This window comes from Zootoca vivipara, chromosome 11, assembly GCF_965207765.1.
Source record: "Zootoca vivipara chromosome 11, rZooViv2.hap1.1, whole genome shotgun sequence".
NCBI lineage: Eukaryota > Metazoa > Chordata > Lepidosauria > Squamata > Lacertidae > Zootoca > Zootoca vivipara.
Window position 1 is genome coordinate 39,849,871 of NC_142594.1, and position 20,324 is coordinate 39,870,194.

General features: G+C 42.9%; 1 protein-coding gene across 21 annotated transcripts in view; it reads left to right on the forward strand.

Moving 5' to 3' along the window:
- Nucleotides 1–20,324, forward strand: part of SVIL (supervillin) — a 154,089-nt gene that overhangs the window by 20,261 nt on the left and 113,504 nt on the right. For all 21 annotated transcript variants that reach the window (XM_088653374.1, XM_088653381.1, XM_088653389.1 and 18 more), the window contains exon 2: nucleotides 18,826–18,911. The gene's annotated coding sequence lies outside the window, so the exon portion shown is untranslated. The remainder of the gene's footprint in view (nucleotides 1–18,825; nucleotides 18,912–20,324) is intronic.

Genomic DNA, 20,324 nt, shown 5'->3' on the forward strand with positions numbered 1-20,324 from the left:
CCTGCACTTCAAAAGCTAGTTTATTCTCTCAACAGTTTTTCATTTCTGACCACACACGCTATTTGTTAGTTAGTTTGTTTCTCGATATCCTTTCTTAGTTGCAATCACATTGCAGCAAACCCTTTGAATACGTTTCTGAATCTGTTCCCTCACTTCCGGCACCCTCTTCTCCTTGTTATATTATGCGCAACTTTGAAAGGCTTGGAAGGCTGATAATTTCTGGCCCCTGTCTGTTCATAATTATTCCTTCTTCTGACTTGTGAAAGAAACCACAGCGCAAAGCTTCTTTGGGAAAAGGGGTTCATCTACTTGATACATTTTGAAAAACACCTAACACTTCTTAGAAACAGTTTTCAGATCCTTCGTAACTGGTTAAGCTTGAAAGGATACAATCTAGAGCTGAAGGAACACATGCAAGGTTTAGGTTCAGCAGTAATGAAGATTTAAGCCGTTGGATAAAGTTCAGGAGAAAGATTTCCCACAATACAAAAGGAAACTGACTCTCTACAGAGAATGTTTGACAGCTGAGTAAACAAATTTAAGAAAACCCACCCAGGTTCTTTCTTTTCTTTTTCTTAAAAAATAAAATAAAAAAATTCCCGCTCTGGTCTTCCAGTCATGGTAATTCTTGGCAAGATGTTAACTTTTAAGAGCGAAGACTCAATTAGTTTTCAAGTTAGATAGATGTATGACCTAAGGTTTTGGTAGGAAAATTCTTAGTCCTCTCCTTTTCCCTTCCACTTAATTATGTCTATGGTGTCTTTCAGCTGTGTTCTTTTGGGGCCGGGACAAATTTGATTACTGGTTTTTGCAATCGTTTTAACATGGCATGCTTTCTAGGAACAGGGTGCTGGTGGCATTGCAGTAATAAATTAACATTTCTGAGCTAACACGTGTCCTTGCTATAAATAAATACATACCTTCAGCATGCAAAATGTGCTCGTGTGTCTAGTCCAGTGGTTCCCAAGCTTTCCCCCTCTATGACCACTTGAAAATTGCTGAGGGTTTTGGCTGATCACGTCATTTTTCTGGCTGTTGTTGCCATTGTAATTTCATAGAATTCAAATTGTGATACAATAAAATGCAGAATAAGAAAGTAAAGTAATAACAATACAATTAAAATCAGTATGAATGCTTAATGCGATGGATGTGCCATCTCTCCCCTTCAGGCACAAATCCACAGACCCATTGTGGATCACCTGAATGAAGTCCTGGAGGCCCATGGACTGTAGCTGGAGAACGCCTTCCGTCTGTTGCAGCCTTCGTCAATATGGTGTCCTCCATATGTTTTGGATTATAGCTTGCTTCAGTCCCAGCCAGCACAGTTGTTCAAAACATTTGAAGAATACCTCTGGCTGTGACTGATAGGAGTCGTAGTCTAAAACATCTGTTGGGTACCTACAGATGCTGTAGGTATATATATAATAGTGGCAAATGCATTGCAAAATTCACTTATGTTCATGACCTTGAGCAAATGGTTGAAACAGGAGAAGAACCTGTGGAACCTTCACATTTTACAAAACAGGAGGAATAAAGATTTAGAAAAAGGCTATCCTTAACAGGGAAGTCTTTTGTTAATGTTTTTGAGAAGTATAAAGGCTTTTGAATATATTTTTTCCACCCCCACCAATATTTCCTTCCCCCCTTTTAACATACGCAGTGAAGTCTTAATTTTAGCTAGAATGAAAGAACCTGATATAACCTTCCAGAGATATCACCTTTCCAATGGGGCAAAGACTAAGGCTTCTCCTATTTCCTCTGCTTATTCATCCTCTTAGAACCAGAGTTGCCCTCTGCATAATCTTCCGGCCATTTGTTCCAGACCTTCAACAGTACTGCTTCTCTTCTGCTCCCTGCCCCCCCCCCCGCCTTCACTTTTATATCTCCTTGGCTCTAAACATTTAGGTATATATTTCATCTTGCTGAGGGCATAGGCATACTGGTCCTGGATCTGTGCTTGCCTCTGCTTAAAACACAGAATGAACAAAACTAGTGTCAACTGAGATGTTGAGGTCAGAATAAACTCATTCCTAGGTTTATGACCATATCTTGTTCAATGCCCATAGCTTTTCGGAGTTCATATATAACAATGAGCTATGGTTAGTTATACAGCAGAAGCAGATACACCAAAAGGGGAGGGGGAAGTGTGTGAACTCAAGGCTTTGGTAGGTAAATTCTTGTGCAGGTTTATTCATGTAATGCTTAACCATAGTTTTAGTATTGTGTACAAGCCAGCCCAGTGTAGTGAAATAACAGGCTGACGGTTTGGACCAAGTTCTTTTGAAAACTGCACTGAACTTCTCCAAGACACATTTTAGTAAGTCATTTTGATTTCTTTTCTCTTTTTTTGGCAAGGTGTCACTTTAGAGGAAATCCTCACAACTTGTTTTTGCATAATGGGGCCCTCATTTGGTCCAGGTTACTAGGATGTTTCAACCAGTTTTTGTATGCCATTGCTCATTAATCCCATATTAAGAAGACTTGCATGGCGTACCAGACTACAATGATTCCTTGTGATAAAAAATGGAGAATTATTTTGCTGGTTCCAAATCCTCCAAATGTCCATTTGCAGGGCAGCTGTATGACTAAACATTGCTGTCTCTGGAACTGACATGTATGCACGCTCTTGATACCGTATGCTGAAAACCAATACTTTTAATCCAGTGTACTTCAGTCTTGCCAGAAACTTTGTGGTCAGCTGACAGGCTGTTTTGTAATATCAAAGTACTGAAATGCTCTCTTTCCAGCATGTTGGTTATCTTTCCCAACCTAATGAGTATGTTCTGTGCTAAGTGAAGCAGTGTTTTGCCCCAAATCCTTCTCAGCCAGTTTTTGCTGTTTATAATTTCCAGAATGTCTATTATATCTGTACCAACTTAGATGGCCTTGCACAGGGGGCTCTTTGTAAATATTGCATGAGTAAGTGAACTCCTTCCACCCCCCATCTTTTAATGTACAGAGATGTGATACACAGTGATCTTACAGCAGCTTTTAATGTGCCCGTCACCCGTGGCTTTGGTATGTGTGGTTTCTGCTAACCAGACAAAATGTGTGCAGAATTTTAGCTGAATCTCATGTCTGTCGGTGGCAGGATTTTCTTTATAGTACATGCAGAAATTATGTGTAAGATGTTGCCCTTAATGCCTGTTTCTTGGGCAAATGGTTAACATGCCCCCCCCCTTTGTATGCAGCCACAGTGTTGTTGTTTAGTCGTTTAGTCGTGTCCGACTCTTCGTGACCCCATGGACCATAGCACGCCAGGCACTCCTGTCAGCCACAGTAGGAATAGAGAATATATTTTAAAATGCACAGCACTGTTTGTCAGCATGTGTAATACATTTGTGCCATAAGATTTTGCAGGAAGGGTTTCCAATGGAGAACAGAAGTTGTAAGGAAAGTTTTCCAAGAGCATCAATGCAACTGTGTGCATTTTCATCCTATATGCTTTCTGGTTAGGTGGTTTGAGTTAATTCCTACCTTGCAAACTGTATTGATGTGAAGGATGATTTTGTTGTGTGTTTAAACACAGACAAAAAGAACCAGAAAAAATGTGTTTTTAAAAAGAGTTGCTCCTGTCTCCAGCATTTAAACTTAAATCACCTTGACTTGCCTCTTTAGCCTGAAGTTCAACCTCCATTAGATACTTGGCATGAGTTTGTTTGGACACTTGCCTGGAGCTAGCATAGCTGCGAACATACATCCCTTGTGCATATAATCCGTAGCATAATAAAAGTGGCATTATGCTTGTAAACACACACGCACACAAAATGGGTGGAGACAAGGGGAAGAGGCACATCACCTTTGTTCTGCTCTCTGTGTAGTAGAGAGAACTGTCTACTGGTTCATATGTAACGTGAATCAGTGGATTATTAAATTATGGTTTGTTCAGCTCTGCTCAACAGCTTAATCATGGTTTGTTTACTGTCAGTAAAACATGTTATGAAGCCATGGTTTGTTGTTGGCTAATGAACCTTGGTTTGTTCCAACCAATGGCTCAGTACTGTGCTTGAACTTGGAACCTTTCATTAATTATGTTTTTTGTTTTTGACCATTCCGCCTTTACCAAGCTACAAAAGCATGAAGCAAGATTAGCTGGAAAGGAAAGAAAGCTTTGGAGAAACAAGTCATAATTCATGTGATCGTCCTTTGGACAAATGATGGTTAACTACACATGAATACATAATCCCCCACCCAGTTGCCTCGCAGTGGGGCTTGGAAGGCACCACAGTGCCTGTGGGTGTCAGGTGGGCTACCCCCCCCCCTGGAAAAAGTGCTATCATTTATATCTATTGTAACTCTAAAATCCAATAATGCTTTCTACAGCATGCTTTAGCGCACAGTTCCATATGCATAGTAAACAAGCTTTTACTCCTGTAGAAGTTATGTTTTGAGTTAACTGGTGCTGCCTGAGGGTTATAATAGTGCATTTTCTGGGATAACTGCCATTCACGCTACCATCACAGATCACCGTCAGCTTCTTTAAAATGTTCTTTTCAGCTGAGTTACTGAATTACAAGATCGCAAATGAAATTGGATAAATTGCATCTAGGTGTAGCTGATTTTCTGAGCTGCTCTAACAAGTTGATTGTAGTGTAATTTAAGTACACCGTGACATCCTTTCAGCAGCGGAATATGAAATCTGTACACAAAGACTCCTATTTGCATACCTAAAGGACTACAATTTACAGAAGCTTGAATGTTGGGTTTCCCTGGCACTCCTCTGTTGGCTTTTGTGTGTGCAAATGAACCTTTGCAGCAAAAGCTGGTAGGTCTATATCTAACCAGGGCTATCAGAAATTGTTACTTTTGGGTTGACCTTTAAGGTGTTGTGACCATCCTCTACATGGCAGACAACAAAGGAAGTGGGAGCAAGTAAATAATGTGCAATTATTTCAGTTCGTGTGTTACATGCAATTACTTAATTGAGATTGCTGGAGGAAAGTTGCAACACTCCCCCCGCCGCCACTGCTGCCATGTAATTTACCCTGCCCCATGTCCTAATCCTCTCAATATAGGGAGTAATTCTGATGTAATTTAATACCATTTGCAGTATTTGTGTGTAGAAGCAAAAATCTCTTGCTTCATCCTCTGATGCCCTGGAGCTTGGCTGCAAGACAGAGACACCTTGGCACTTCATTTTGACAGTTCCGTTTTAAAAGGCAGTATTTTTTCTTGAGGCCTTTGCATTTAGCACAGATGTAGCAAGCTATAATTGTGCCCTGGAGTTCAGTTTTGTAAAAAATATTTGTGTGCGCACGCACCGTTCTTAAAGTTGAATGCGTGGTTGAGGAGGATTAAGCCTCCGGCAAACAAGACAGCACATGCACAAAGAGCTTGGGCTGCTAATGCTCATAAATCAGAATTGTACACATCTGGAAGTTAGACTGATGTTCATAAAAGAAAATCTGGTTCTGATTGTTACAGTAATACAGACTTGGGGAATAAATATGGAAACAAAAACAAAAAAAATATTTTCAGCTCTTGCTGTGTCCAGGCAATTGAGGCATTGGCTGCTGTGTACAATGAGTTCTAATGTCTTTCAGAAGCTCACATCTTGTTGGAAGGGGAGGGCAGAGGCTTCGACTACCATTGCCCATTCCAAGATGGGACTCTTAGGACTCCAGCTTTGCTCCCAATTGAGCTTATCGCGTAGGCAAGCTTTCAGAACAGACATTTGATCTTTTGTTGCCTTACGACTGCAATATTGTGTAACTGTTAAACAGTAATCCTTGCAGATGTGCCTGCCTCTTGCAGGTATACAATGCTGTGCAACAAGCTTGGTGAAGCTAAGCAGATGTGCCTGGTCGGTGCCCTAAATGGGAACCCTATGCACACTGTGTTGAATTCCATCACGGAAGAAAGGTGGGATATGAAAGTAATAAATGCCATCTACTATATATGTCCTGTCACTTGAGGTATTAGTAGCTTTTGAAAGATTTGACTACATCTGTGTAAATATGAGAGAGAGAGAGAGAGAGAGAGAGAGAGAGAGAGAGAGAGAGAGAGAGAGAGAGATCCACATTTCCTTTCGGGCAACATTCTGGGGGCCACATGGCAGCACTGGGCAAGGCTTAGAGGCAAAAGCAGGCAAAGCAATGAATGCAAATTTTACTCCTGTGCAGTAGGCTAGTTTCTATATGCACGCCCACAACCATTACAGTCTTCCATCCAGACAAACAAGAAGCACTGTCCAGCCATTTGTGGTTGCAAAGCAGGATCAATGAGTAGCCTTTCAATTGTACACTCCTAACATCTAACACCCAAGTGCTGAGTCAGACTGACTGCTGCTTCAAACTGATCTCTGATTCAGCCAGAACTAGGATGAAATTGACACTACTTTCTCTTTCTGTCTGCGGTCATGGAGAGAACTGTGAGAGTTCAGTATGAAAGGGAAGTAATCAAATACATTACACTTATCTGGTGCATCCATGGGTATGAAGTGCAGATTCGTGCACTGTGTAGATTCCTACTAACTCTTCATGATCAGCAGCTACAGGCAAAGGAGCTGATCTGCTCCAAAATCCTCTTTAACAGCCTACATGCCACTTCTTCTTCTTTTCCATGGATCCAAATTGCTTTTGGTTGGCCCGTCAATTCACCAGAATTTAGAGAGCTTTAAAAATCTTAACAGCTCAGATGCACCCTTGGAAGGAAGGGTTATCATGTTGCTCTACTGTGAATGACAGATTACTTGGTTCATGAAGAGGGAAAATTCAATGTCATGTGTAGGAAATAGCCTGCTGCTACAGGAGAATGAGCAGCCCCTAATTTGCAAGGTGTGTTGCAAGCATGCATTAAAATCTTAATGGGTAAAAAGGGAGGGTAACTGATATTTATTTATTTATTTTTGCAAACCGAATCCTCTCCCTGCTGTTGCCTTTGTGTTTAAATGTCTTGTTGCCATTTTTATTTTATAGGTGCTATTCAGCTGCCTTTGAAACTACAGAAAATCACTTTCAGTTGACTCTGGGTTGGTTTCCTATCTTTGCATAGCTGGTGATTTGCATGAACCTTTTCAGCTAAGGCATTTGTTACGGTGTACCGGTGTACCGTACCATGCAGCTGCAGGACTCGTCTAACTGGTTATCGACAGAACTTGTGCTATAATGCTCTGCTGGCAGAGTTCTTTTGTTTTCATAGAATCTTAGAGTTGGAAGGGACCGAAGGGTCTTCTAATCCAACCCCCTGCAATGCAGGAATGTCTGAATGTTGTTGTTTATCCCTAGGGGAAACTCTGCCCACTGATGCCCCACCATCACTCCCCCATGGTAACCCCCTAGAACTTTCCCTTCCCACCCAGTGCAACTACAGAGTCCCCCTGTCTTCACCTCCACCCATCACGGTAACCCAGGTCTTCTTCCTCTCCTCACACATTTCTCCAAATTGAGAAGCTTTTTGTTGTTGTTGTTTAATCGTTTAGTCGTGTCCGACTCTTCGTGACCCCATGGACCAGAGCACGCCAGGCACTAATTGGGAAGCTACACCATCCTATTCTGCAGCTACCTTTGCACTCCCATTCTCACCTTCACCCCCTTCTCCATGTCTTCTCCTCTTCTTCAAGGAGCCCAGTGTAATAGATTAAAACAGTTATGATAATAACGTCCCACACAGAGAGACCTTCTCTTCCATGGACCTGTCTTTAAACCTCCCTCAACCATTTACCACAGTATGACCCCATTCCAGGACTTTCCTTCCTCTCTCATTCCTCCAAGTGCCCCCTATAACTCCTCTGCAGGATTGCAATTATTCCCTTTACCACCAGGAACTTCCCCTTGTGCCCTCTCCAGATCTTCCTCCTCTCCAAATCTCTCTCTCTCTTGCACAGGATGAAATTACAAGCCATGAAGCACAGTTCTGCACATGTTTATTCAGAAGTGAAGCCCCCTGATTCATAATTATGTAGAAAGCCTCATTCCATTTTTGTCACAATGCAACGACAAAAAATAAATATGTCACCACAATGTTGCCCCTGAATATTTCTGGTTAACTTGCACATATACAGATTTTTGCATCTGGGTCTAAAAAAATGCTCCCAAGTTCTTGCTGCCACATATTCACAATTTTCTACTGGAGATGAGTGTATGTTTTGATGGCCAACAATTTCTACATCATTTGAGTTTATAAAAATACATGGTCTAGGCCTGCTGTTCCTGCAGAAAGTGCTCTACCTGTCTGAAGACCTCAGTAGACTTGCAGGTACAGCGGTGCCTCGCAAGACGAAATAAATTCGTTCCGCGAGTCGCTTCGTATTGCGAAAATTTCGTCTTGCAAAGCACGACGGAAACCAAGGAAACCAAAACAAAAAAAAATTGGGAAAGGTAGTGTTGCGAAGCACGGCCATAGAAAAATTCGTCTTGTGAGTCACCCAAAAAATCACAAATTCTTTTCGTCTTGCGAGTTTTTCACTGCGTGAGGCATTAATCTTGCGAGGTACCACTGTATTATCTGGGCTCCTATTCTTGCTATCCGCTTTCCGCAGCTTGGTGCTCTCCAGGTGTTTCGACTTCAAGTCCCATAAGCCCCAGCTAGCATGGCCAACAGTCAAGGATGAGGGGAATGGTAGTTCAAAGCATTTGGATGGCACCAGGTTGAGAGCGCAAAATATGGTCTGAAGCTCAACATCAAAAAAACCAAGATCATGGCCACTGGTCCCATCACCTCCTGGCAAATAGAAGGGGAAGAAATGGAGGCAGTGAGAGATTTTACTTTCTTGGGCTCAATGATCACTGCAGATGGTGACAGCAGTCACGAAATTAAGAGAGGCCTGCTTCTTGGGAGAAAAGCAATGACAAACCTAGACAGCATCTTAAAAAGCAGAGACATCACCTTGCCTACAAAGGTCCGTATAGTTAAAGCTATGGTTTTCCCAGTAGTGATGTATGGAAGTGAGAGCTGGACCATAAAGAAGGCTGATCGCCGAAGAATTGATGCTTTTGAATTATGGTGCTGGAGGAGACTCTTGAGAGTCCCATGGACTGCAAGAAGATCAAACCTATCCATTCTTAAGAAAATCAGCCCTGAGTGCTCACTGGAAGGACAGATCGTGAAGCTGAGGCTCCAATACTTTGGCCACCTCATGAGAAGAGAAGAATCCTTGGAAAAGACCCTGATGTTGGGAAAGATGGAGGGCACTAGGAGAAGGGGACAACAGAGGACGAGATAGTTGGACAGTGTTCTCGAAGCTACGAACATGAGTTTGACCAAACTGCGGGAGGCAGTGGAAGACAGGAGTGCCTGGCGTGCTATGGTCCATGGGGTCACGAAGAGTCGGACACGACTAAACGACTAAAAAACAACAGGTTGAGGAAGGCTGGTTTAGAGAATTGCACAAACTTCTGCACAGTATAATTATATAGAAATGGATGAATAAAATAGTAAATTGTGGTCAATTAAAAAAAAAACACGGGGAGCGGGGATAGATTGCAAAGTTTGCAGGTGTATTTCCTGCAAGTCATTCTCTTTTGACATCTGATTTGGTCAGCTTAGGTTTCCCCTTTTATATTTCAGACTTCTCTTTGAAGCATTGCTACTATTAGCGTGTTCAAGATGTACCCAGATGGATATGTTTAAAGAGATCCATATGGTTGGCAAATAGCTGCTTTGCAAGTAGGCCTCTCTGTTGTTGATCAGAAATATGCAATGGGCATGTGGCACTTTGCTTAAGAAGCCTGCACTTGCCTGGCTTGTCATCTTTAATGGATGCAGCCAATAACACAGCCAACCAGTAGCATCTACAAAGGTTTCTAAAGGGACTGGCTTATGGACTGGACCAGCATGGTTCAAGGAAGACATTCACTGAATTTTGTAGATCTGAGCTGTTACAAATGGGAAAACATTCTTTTATTTCATTTCATGGACATAAGAAGGACATGAGATGAGCCCTGTTTGTTCAGACCAAAGGCCAGTCTAGTCTAGCACCTTTTTCTCATCATGGCACCTTTTTCTCACCATGGAAGACCACGTGCAGGACCTGAGCTCAACAGTACTCTCTCCCTGCTTGTGATTCCGTGCAACTGATATTTAGAGCCGTATTGCACCTGACACTGGAAAGCAACCATGGCCAGTAGCTTTTAATAGCCTTATCCTCCACAGATTTGAAGTGCAACAACCAGAACTGTACATAGAGCAAAACAGAATGTGTCATTGTACAACTTTTTATGAAAGAACAAGCAATCTTTGCTCTACAAAACAGAGGAAGGGGAAATAGATTTTTCACACTCTGTTTTGTAATCCTTTTATGGGTTGGCTCTGCCGTAAATTCTGCTCTTCCAGTCATGCATGAAAAATTCCTATAACTTCGGAAATGGTATATGCATTTTTTACTCTGCCTTAAGCTTGGATTCCCCCCCCCCCCCGCCCCAGTTTTAAGTAAGCTACCTGAGCATCCCATGGTGCACAACTGCCCAACACTGGGAAGATCCCCCACCCCCAATATGTGAGGTTATTCACAATCCTTCAAGAGTAGGTGATAGGTTGTGGGCTGCAACTCCCAAGAAGGTCCAGCAGCCATGATTATCTGAGCAATAGTCCACGATTTTTGGAGGGCACCATATCACCTAGTCCTGGTTTAATTAATGTAAAGGTTCCAATTTCTTCATATGCTGGTGCAGACTGGAAGGTGCACTGTTTCCTGTTCATTTTAGAGGCTCAGAAACACAAATTGAATGCTATGGAAGCCCATGTGTGGGTCTGATCCTTGCACTTAATGAAATAATGAATAAGTCCTGTTCTGTAGGTGGGGCAATGGGGAGAAATGGCATAATTGTGCTTGGTGCTTCAATTACAGGCTGTCCATCTAGACCTCTTCTGCTTTCCCGTTTTAAATATTTCTCTTACACAACCAAATTCTACATTATACTGCTTAGAGAGACATTTTAAACTTCTAATTGGGGTCAGAGTGGGGAGAAAATGGATCCAGTTCCCTTGAAGTAACTTTCTAATGGAGCTGATAAAAGGGTTTTAACATTTCAATTTGCATTTTTAAGCAGCTTTTTGTTACATTTGACTTGATGCCTTGTCAGTTCAGGTTCATAATTCATAATTCCCTTATTTGCCTACGTCTAATCTCCCTCGGGTTAACTCTGCTGGGTTGTCCAATGATGTCTGGTATTGCTGAAGTCTTAATAGGAGCTAAAAGTCAGCCGTAAAACTGGATGTAGCATGTGCAAGTGTCCTCACTAAAACACCATGTCAATTCTTTGAGATGCAGGATGCACATTTGTCTACGCGTGAGAGGACGGCCTCGGTCCAGTATACTTGAAGGAGCGTCTCTACCTCCATTGTTCTGCCCAGACACTGAGGTCCAGTGCCGAGGGCTTTCTGGCAGTTCCCTCGCTACGAGAAGCCAAGTTACAGGGAACCAGGCAGAGGGCCTTCTCGGTAGTGGCACCCGCCCTGTGGAACGCCCTCCCATCAGATGTCAAAGAGAAAAACAACTACCAGACTCTTAGAGGACATCTGAAGGCAGCCCTGTTTAGGGAAGCTTTTAATGTTTAATACATTATTGTATTTTAATACTTCTGTTGGAAGCCGCCCAGAGTGGCTGGGGAAATCCAGCCAGATGGGCAGGGTGTAAATAATAAATTATTTTTATTATATTATATAGTGTGTGAACCGCCTCCATTGAAAACATTTGCATTTGAGGCACCTTGAAAGTGTTAGCCACAATAGTTTTATTTTCTTTGGCCCATTCCATACATGCATCCTCATGTGATGATGAAGGATGTGTGAACCAGCCCTAACCCAAATATTGGTTTCAATCTGCTCAGCAATCAGTATACAATTACAATAGTTATGTTGTGTGAACAATATGTATAGATTTAAACAATAACAAACCTTTGTTTCCTGGTGTTATGAGAAGCCTTCTAGGTTGAAAACTCCGCAGTAATTATGTGTAATCCTTACCACACCACCACAATGTTTTTGTTGGCATCTGTCTGTCTCGAGAGACAATGGAGTATGACTCCAGGGGTGGTGTCAAACTTAGCAGCACCAAAGGACCCTGGGGCAAAACAAGTCTGGGCAGTGTGTATGGCAGTCCTGGGCTGAACGCTGCTTCTTGGCCAAAGGAAAGCAGAGCAATGCGTTTGGCCCCAGCATGGCTGCATGAGTTGCCTGAAGGAGGTGTACAAGGTGCAATCCAGCTGTCTTAGGGACTCCACTCTGGATTTGTGTAGGGTTTACTCCTTAACCTTTTCTTCTCCCAAAGATATCCTGCAAGGCAGTGGAAGTTTAGGACCAGAGTTTTCCTCTTCTGTATTCCCTGCCCCCCAAGATAATGGGACTAGAGAGGAGCTTCTCTTGCTGCCACCGCTTTCAATTAAGTAATAGAGTCAGTGATGCTACTTTTCAGCTATCTTTATGTTGGCTCAGCTGAGAAACACAGCCTTAATTTGGGGGTGGAAGTAGATGGAAGCTTGGCCTGCTGTTGTTGTTTCTACGCTGTCCAAGACACATTTTCCTTGAAGCAAACTGGAAAGTTATGCTGCTGCCCCAATTTCCTGTGGTGGTAGGAGTGAGTTAGAGACTTCCCTGCATGTGAACACATGCTTTGGCAGATTGAGCCGACAAGATGCATAGTGGAGTCCAACGCTCAAGAAGGCACTTTCTGCACGCACCACCACAGATGCTGTAGGAAAATGATTAGTGTGCAAATGTTGAAGTATAAATGCATTTCTATAAATATTAGACTACAGTATTTAAATTTCTCTGTAATTGTTTCTCTTTTCTCCCAATACCATTTGTCTCGATAGTTATTAGCACCCTTTTATGAGTAGTTTTATTTTGGTCTCCTACCCCCTTAAGTATGTTTTTATAGAGTAAGTGCAAAAGTAATATATTAGGGAGCCAATTCAGTGATCCCTTCAATAGCTGTAGTGCTAACAGGGGCCAGGAGAGCTAGACCAGTGTAAAGAGACACTAAGGTTGCCGTTAGACATTGGGTTTATTGTGCAAATTTTATAGTGGTTATAGTGCTAGTGCTTCTGTCCCAGTTTCCAACAGTCCTTTTACACTGCAGTACCTTTCTTTTAAATTGGAACAAGTGAAGGCGGTGAAGGTCCTGTGTGAGTGTCTGGAGGCAGTTGGAAGTTGGATGGCGTCTTTTCAATCCTGAAAAGACAGAAGTACTGTTTTGGGGGGACAGGGGGCGGGTGGGTTGGGGGGCTCCCTGGTCCTGAATGGGGCAACTGTGCCCCTGAAGGAGCAGGTGTGCAGCTGTCCATGGAGGTGCAGGGCAATTCTGTGTCCAGGGCAGCTGTCTATCAGCTCCATCTGGTACACAGGCTGAGACCCTACCTGCCCGCAGACTGTCTCGCCAGAGTGGTGCATGCTCTGGTTATCTTTCACTTGAACTACTGCGCTCTACATGGGGCTGCCTTTGAAGGTGACCCGGAAACTACAACTAATCCAGAATGCGGCAGCTAGACTGGTGACTGGGGATGGCCGCCGAGACCACAGAACACAGGTCTTGAAAGACCTACATTGGTTCCCAGTACGTTTCTGGGCACAATTCAAAGTGTTGGTGCTGACCTTTAAAACCCAAAGTGGCCTCAGCCCAGTATACCTGAAGGAGCTTCTCTACCCCCATCGTTCAACCCAGACACTGAGGTCCAGCTCCGAGGGCCTTCTGGAGGTTTCCCTCACTGCGAGAAGCGAAATTACAGGGAACCAGGCAGAGGGCCTTCTCGGTAGTGGCGCCCACCCTGTGAAACGCCCTCCCACCAGATGTCAAAGAAAGAACTATCAGACTTTTAGAAGACATCTGAAGGCAGCCCTCTTTAATTTTGGATGAATCGTTGTATTTTAATCTCCTGTTGGAAGCCGCCCAGAGTGGCTGGGGAAACCTAGCCAGATGGGCGGGGTATAAATAATAAATTATTGTTATTATTATTACAGAACTGTGGCTTTCTAATGGACAGGCCTCTGTATTGCATTAAAATTTTAAAGGGCAGAAAAGAACTGCATGCCATGATAACACCCTATATTTCGTCACGTTAGCAGCTGCAGCGGCATGATCCTGAAAACTGCAGGAAGATAAAAATTCAAAACTCCCGTGATTTTCTGAGTTAAAGGGACTGCAAATAGTTTTTTTTAAAAAAAAAAAAATTCCCCTGGAAACAATTAGCATGGAAATGAGAGCTGAACATCTGCTCGGTTTCACCAGACTTTCAAGAGTGGCTTTTAAGTCATGTGAAAGTCATGTGAAAGATCACACAAAATGTGAAAATTAATAGGTAAGGAATAAAGTGGTGTCTAAATGCAGCCTCAGTCTCCTTGCCCCTCTTCTTGTTTTCACAAGCTTTTTGCAAGCTCCCTGGTAAGCTTGATTCTTTCTTAGTACACTAGAGGTCAGTGTGTGATGATGGGAACTCCTGTAAAGATAGTGTAGCGTTTCGGTGCAGATTTCCCACTTGAAGCAAATCTCAAACAGCAGTCATGTAAGTAGTCACTATCCTCACTATCCTTTCCCCCCTTTATGTCCCTCAATATATCTCCCAGCAAATGATCTTAAAACTTCCTGCTGTTGAATCCTCTACTTACTGGGAATGTGGGCAGGCCTGTTCTACTACTAGCTGTTCCGCATGAGAAGCATAGTAAATTCTTCAGCATGTTTGCCAAACTTCCATGTTACATGACCCAATACATGAATATGCACAGTGCTATTTACAGGAGTCATCCTCTGTGTTTGTGCTCTATAACCCTGGGTAATTTGGAAAGGGTTGCACATTCATATCGCTATTATTAGCACGGACCCCAAATAATTCTCCCAGCATCATACTGCTAACCTTTTAAGACCACAGCCTTCACCCCTGAGCTATGAGGACAGCAGCGTCGTGCATTCTTTGTTCAGGTATTCGTAAGGTGCTATTGGAGAGCACTTGGTTCTTTTCTTGGGAGTGGGTTTTTATACTGGGAAAAAAATTCATTGCCACAGGATGCTGGATGGCCGCTACCTGAGATAGATTTAAAAGGGGATTGGACATGTTAATGGAGGGTAGTGTATCAGTAGCTGTTAAACATGATAGCTCTGTGGATCTTCCATGTTCAAAATCAGTATACGCTGAAAACTTGTTGCTGAGTGGGGCAGCAATGGTGGAGGGCTATTGTCTTTAAATCATGCTTGTGGGTTTCTTGGAGACAACTGGCTGGCCACTCTGGGATGCAGGGCTAGCTCAAAAGACACTTTGCTGCCTGAGGACAAAATGGTCCCCCCTCTTCTATGTACATAACATGACCTGTCGGGCTGATGACTCTGACTTGAACACTGACAGCATCAGGCTAGCCTAGGGGAATGGCTCCCAGCCTCCCAGCACCTGCTACTTGAGGTGTCTGCTTTTGTCCAATGGTAGGGCTGGCCTTAAAGTTGAACTAGGTGGACATTTGATACAACAGGGCTCCCTTTAATGAATCATGACAGGGAAAGGAAGTCAAACTTTAAAAAGAAAAAAAAGGAAGCATTATGTGAAGTAATGGATACTGGTGGATATTCTATGAAGAACTAACTTCTTTTATATTTGGCTTTTTTAAAACTTTTGCATACCACCCTCCATCCAAAATTACTGGCCAGGGCATTGAAAAACATAACACTAAGATATACAACAAAGCCACAGCATTAAGAAGAATTTGAGGCTGCATCTAAAAACAGGTAGCAGACTAAGGCATTGCGCAAATGTTAGTAATGGCATTATGAACATTGTTTGTTTATACTAAGCAGATACCCATGTTGGTCCATAGTAGAAAATGTGGAAATCTGCAGTTGGGCAACTTTATTAGAACCAACAGAAGTATGACAAGTCTTTGAGTTCTCCAGAACTCTTCATTAGGCAAGAGAAGAACACACAGTGAGGCAATGGCACATCTAGGCCAGCATCTTCTTTCTCACAGTGGCTGACCAGATATCAGTGGGAAGCCTGCAAGTGAGACATGAGCACAACAGCAGCTCCCCTCTCCTGCGGTTCCCATCATCTGGTATTTAGAGGCATAATGCCTCTGACTGTAGAAATAGAACACAGTCATTGTGGCTAGTTCCCATCAATGTTAACACAAAGCCAGGGTTGTTGTTGTTTTTATTGTACAAATGTTGGCTTTGATGCTATAACCATGAGGTCTGCTCACAGAGATGGAGAATGCATGCAGTCCTTCAGTAATTCTGACTCGGTTTGCATGTAATGCTAAGCCAAACTTTAGCATACAAGTTCTCAGAAAGGAGATGGTGGTTGCTTTGCTTCTCCCCCAGTCCTGCTTCTGTCCAGCTGCTATGAGCTAATGTGTGGCTTGGGTTAGCATAGATGTTGGGAACCTTTGGCCCTCCCTATGTTGCTGAACTACGACTCCCTTCTGCTCCAGCAAGCATGGTCAATGGACAGGGATGATGGGAGTTGTAGTTCAAAAACATATGGAGGGCCAAAAGCTTCTGCACGATTAGCCTAGCATGTTATCTTAGTTTGTCTAACTCTAGACAAACCACAAACTGTAAATGAAGAACGAAGCTTAGTTGAAGCTTAATGTTTATCTGGAGTGAGACAAACCATGAACCCAGGTTTGGAGGATGCACTAAGCCAGATGATAGCTTAGCTTAGGGTTGTGTGTATTTTTAATCTTTTGTTGGAAGCCACCCAGAGTGGCTGGGGAAACCCAGCCAGATGGGCAGGGTATAAATAATAAAATTATTTATTATTATTAGTATTATTAGTATTATTATTATTACCAGGAAGACCAGAGGAGAAGCACAGCAGCTTCAGTCCTCTCTGGGAATCTGCAATTTCATGCAAAGTTTTCCACCTACATGTCAATGTTCTACTCCAGGCACCCCCAAACTTCGGCCCTCCAGATGTTTTGGACTACATTTCCCATCTTCCCCAACCACTGGTCCTCTTAGCTAGGGATCATGGGAGTTGTAGGCCAAAACATCTGGAGGGCCGCAGTTTGGGGATGCCTGTTCTACTCTCACCCCACCCAGAATTAAACTGAGATCCACTAAGCAAGGGTCCTTCCTGCCTGCACGAGAGCAAGCCTGGGTTTGTGGGTCGACTATACCAGTTGTTTGGAAGGCAGAAAGTCAGGCCTTGCAAGTTGCTTTTGGAGGATCTTTGTGACTGTACAGAATTTTCACTGGAGTACGAATAAACCACAGAAATGTTGGATCGTCTCACTCTCCACTCATTCCCCAGTAGCCAATAGTCCCCCTCAGTATTTTCTTGCCTAATTTCCACTTTGATGATGTAAGCTGGCAACAGCTGTTAACACATTGGTCATATGCAGAAAAGGGAAGCAGGGTTATTCTGGCAGCTCTGCTGAGAAACCAGCTGCCTTTGTTGTTCAACAGTTGCCTTTCCATCAGTAGCTATCCCATCAGGCTACCTGAACTGTTTCCATCCCAGTTGTCCATTAAAAGATGTGCAACTTCACGAACTGGTTACAGAGTTTGCTTTTTTCCTCCTCCCCTTTTCCTTTTGTGTCATGTCTTTTTGGTTGCAATCCGGAGGGCAGGGACTGCCTTAATTATTTTAGTAATAATAATTTGTAAGCCTTTTTTTGGCTGAAAAGTATACTGCTTTGAATAAATGGATTTTTATCTGTCCCCTTTTGTATAATGACAGCAGATTTCCTGCTATATACTGTAATGGGTTGGGCCAGGGCCTCCCCCCACCCCCACCCTGCTGACCTATGGGGAAACCCATCCAGGTGCTGGAGTGAAGAGAGGAGTCAGTTGTAGGAAGAGGTGCTAGCTTCCTTCACACCATGCACAATCATTTGGACCTCGATCAGGACAGTCACTCATATTTAATTGTGTCCACCTCTCTCCCGATCAAAAGCCCCAAACATTGTAGCATCTTCTACTGGGAAGAAAGGAATGGGCTCTATTGGTTCTCCCATGGTTTTGCCTGCACATTGTACTAGAAGGGGATGAGGATTAATCGCTACCCAGGGAACAAGTGCCTCTGTAGCGACCCCTCCGCTGTGGCTGTGGACCTGCTGGTCACCGTCAACTCTTGTGGGACCACTCTGCCCCATGGAACATGCCCTAAAATGCCCCAAGGCTGTCTGGCAGGCAGAAATGATCGAGGGATGAGGGAGGCAGCCAGACCTAAGTGCGGGCCTCATCCGTGGTTGTTTTTTTTTGGGGGGGGGAGTCTGGATAAGAGAGTCATTTGGAACTCCTTAAAGGTATGAAAGCAAGTCAGGCGTAAGTGTTTGTTTAATTCTGCACATGAAGCTATAGTGGAAAAAATGTATCATAATGCATTCAGTGTGCTTAATGTTTTATTACAACCTGAGCAAAGAATATTACTTAATATCTTGTATCAACACTAGTAAGTACAAGAATACAAGTCACAAACGGGTCCCCTCCATATGTGATACTCTTATGTAAACAGTAATAGCAAAACTGGACATTCTCCTCAAAGCCTATTGTTTGATATCATGGTAGGAAGGACATATGGTGAATTGGTGGTAAACCTGTTCATTGATATACAATGGTGGAGTGATTAGTTGTTTAGGAGTCAACTCTCTACTATCCTGTTTAATGAAATGAACTTTTATGAGCCTTCTTGGAAGCAAAGACCTCATTCAAAACCCTGTAATCCAAATCTCGTCCTGTTCAGCTGAAATCTGTGCAATATATCAGTTTTGAAAATGAATTCTCGCTAGATGCAACTGTTGCAGCAAGGGTGTGGAACCTCTATCCTGCAGGCCTGTAAGGTCATTTATCTAAAAACATGTCCACCTGTCTATCAACTGACATCACTGGCAGGGGGGTCGTTCAATCTTGTTGGGTGCTGCTTCGCATTTAAATAATGCCTGTTTTGTGTTGTTTTTATGTAGATAAAAGTGCCTTCAGATTGAAGTTCTCTGTTGAGCATTGGGATTCAGAAGGCTGTCTAGCTGTGAAATCATGGACAGCCATTAAGGTAAGCATTTTTTTTTACCAGTACTGTATTCCTTTTGAAAACAACAATGAAAACTAAAACTTAGATGTTATACCAGGCATCCCCAAACTGCGGCCCTCCAGATGTTTTGGCCTACAACTCCCATGATCCCTAGTTAACAGGACCAGTGGTCAGGGATGATGGGAATTGTAGTCCAAAACATCTGGAGGGCTGAAGTTTGGGGATATATATATATATGAAAAACCAATGAGCTTTGTTCCACAATGGCACCCTTGAGCAGAGATCGACTACTAAAGAAAGGCAGTTTCCAGCCACATGTGCTCTGATGCTCAGACATTAAACATTTGAGGGTAGGAAATGGGCATGTCTATATGCACTTTATGCTTCACATCTTTGTTCCAAAGGCTCTGGATTTATGCCATTTTCTCCCCACAGCACAACCACTAGGAGAGGGGGCAAAATGCAGCAGCCAGACTATTGCCTGTTACAAATTTTACAGTCCATATAACACCAGTTCTAGACCAAGTTTAAGTTGACTTTTGATGGGATTTAAATTCTGGGCTCTTTTAAAATTAATTATTTTATTTTATTTTTATTTGGTGTGTTTATTCATTGGTTCTTTTACCTGTATTATTGTTTTTAATGAATATATATATTAGCTTGGGGCCTTGTAGGCAGTATTTACTATTACAAATTACTACCATAAACCCTATCCCCCAACACCCCACATTCTTGTTAGCACAGTTAACAGTAGTTGTAGTAATACCAATGTAGGGAGTGGGGTTCCTGGTCCTCAGAAGAGGCATGTGCACATCGGGGTGATAAACAACCTTTTTTAATGTCCCTGGAGCTCCTTTTACTTTTTGCTGCCTCTGGAGTATAGCCTGATGTACCTTGATCAGCAGCGGAGTCTGTGATGACCACTCAGCCTTTGCAAAGGCACGCAGCCCAGCCCAGACCTGAGAGAGTGCAAGAGCGCCACACAATACTATAATCTAGGGAAGGATTAATTATTGCCCTGCTTTGTGTAGTGTTGGCTCTGTGATTATGCAAAGCGTGGTGTGAGCTGAAATTATGCAAGCTTCCCCCCCTCTCTCTAATGTCAAAAGAGATCCTAATTCAACTGTCTGAATTTGGCTAGCAGACCACTTAAGTAGTCAGCTACATGTTAGTATCCCTGTCAGGAGCTTTTCGGGGGGCTTTACACAAAATAATCAGACACTTCTGTGCAGCAGCAAAAAGAAAGCAATTGTTTCCCATTCATCCATTGTTGGGGATGGGACAGGGGTGGGTGGGTGGAAAGGAAACCCATTGGCATTTTTAACACAGAATGTTTCCCTCTTGTATTTTTACCTGGGGTTTCAGGCTCTCTGAAGCATTATAAATTCCTGTTACAGTAGAGTAATGCTGAACAGGATTCCAGAATGCTTTAGA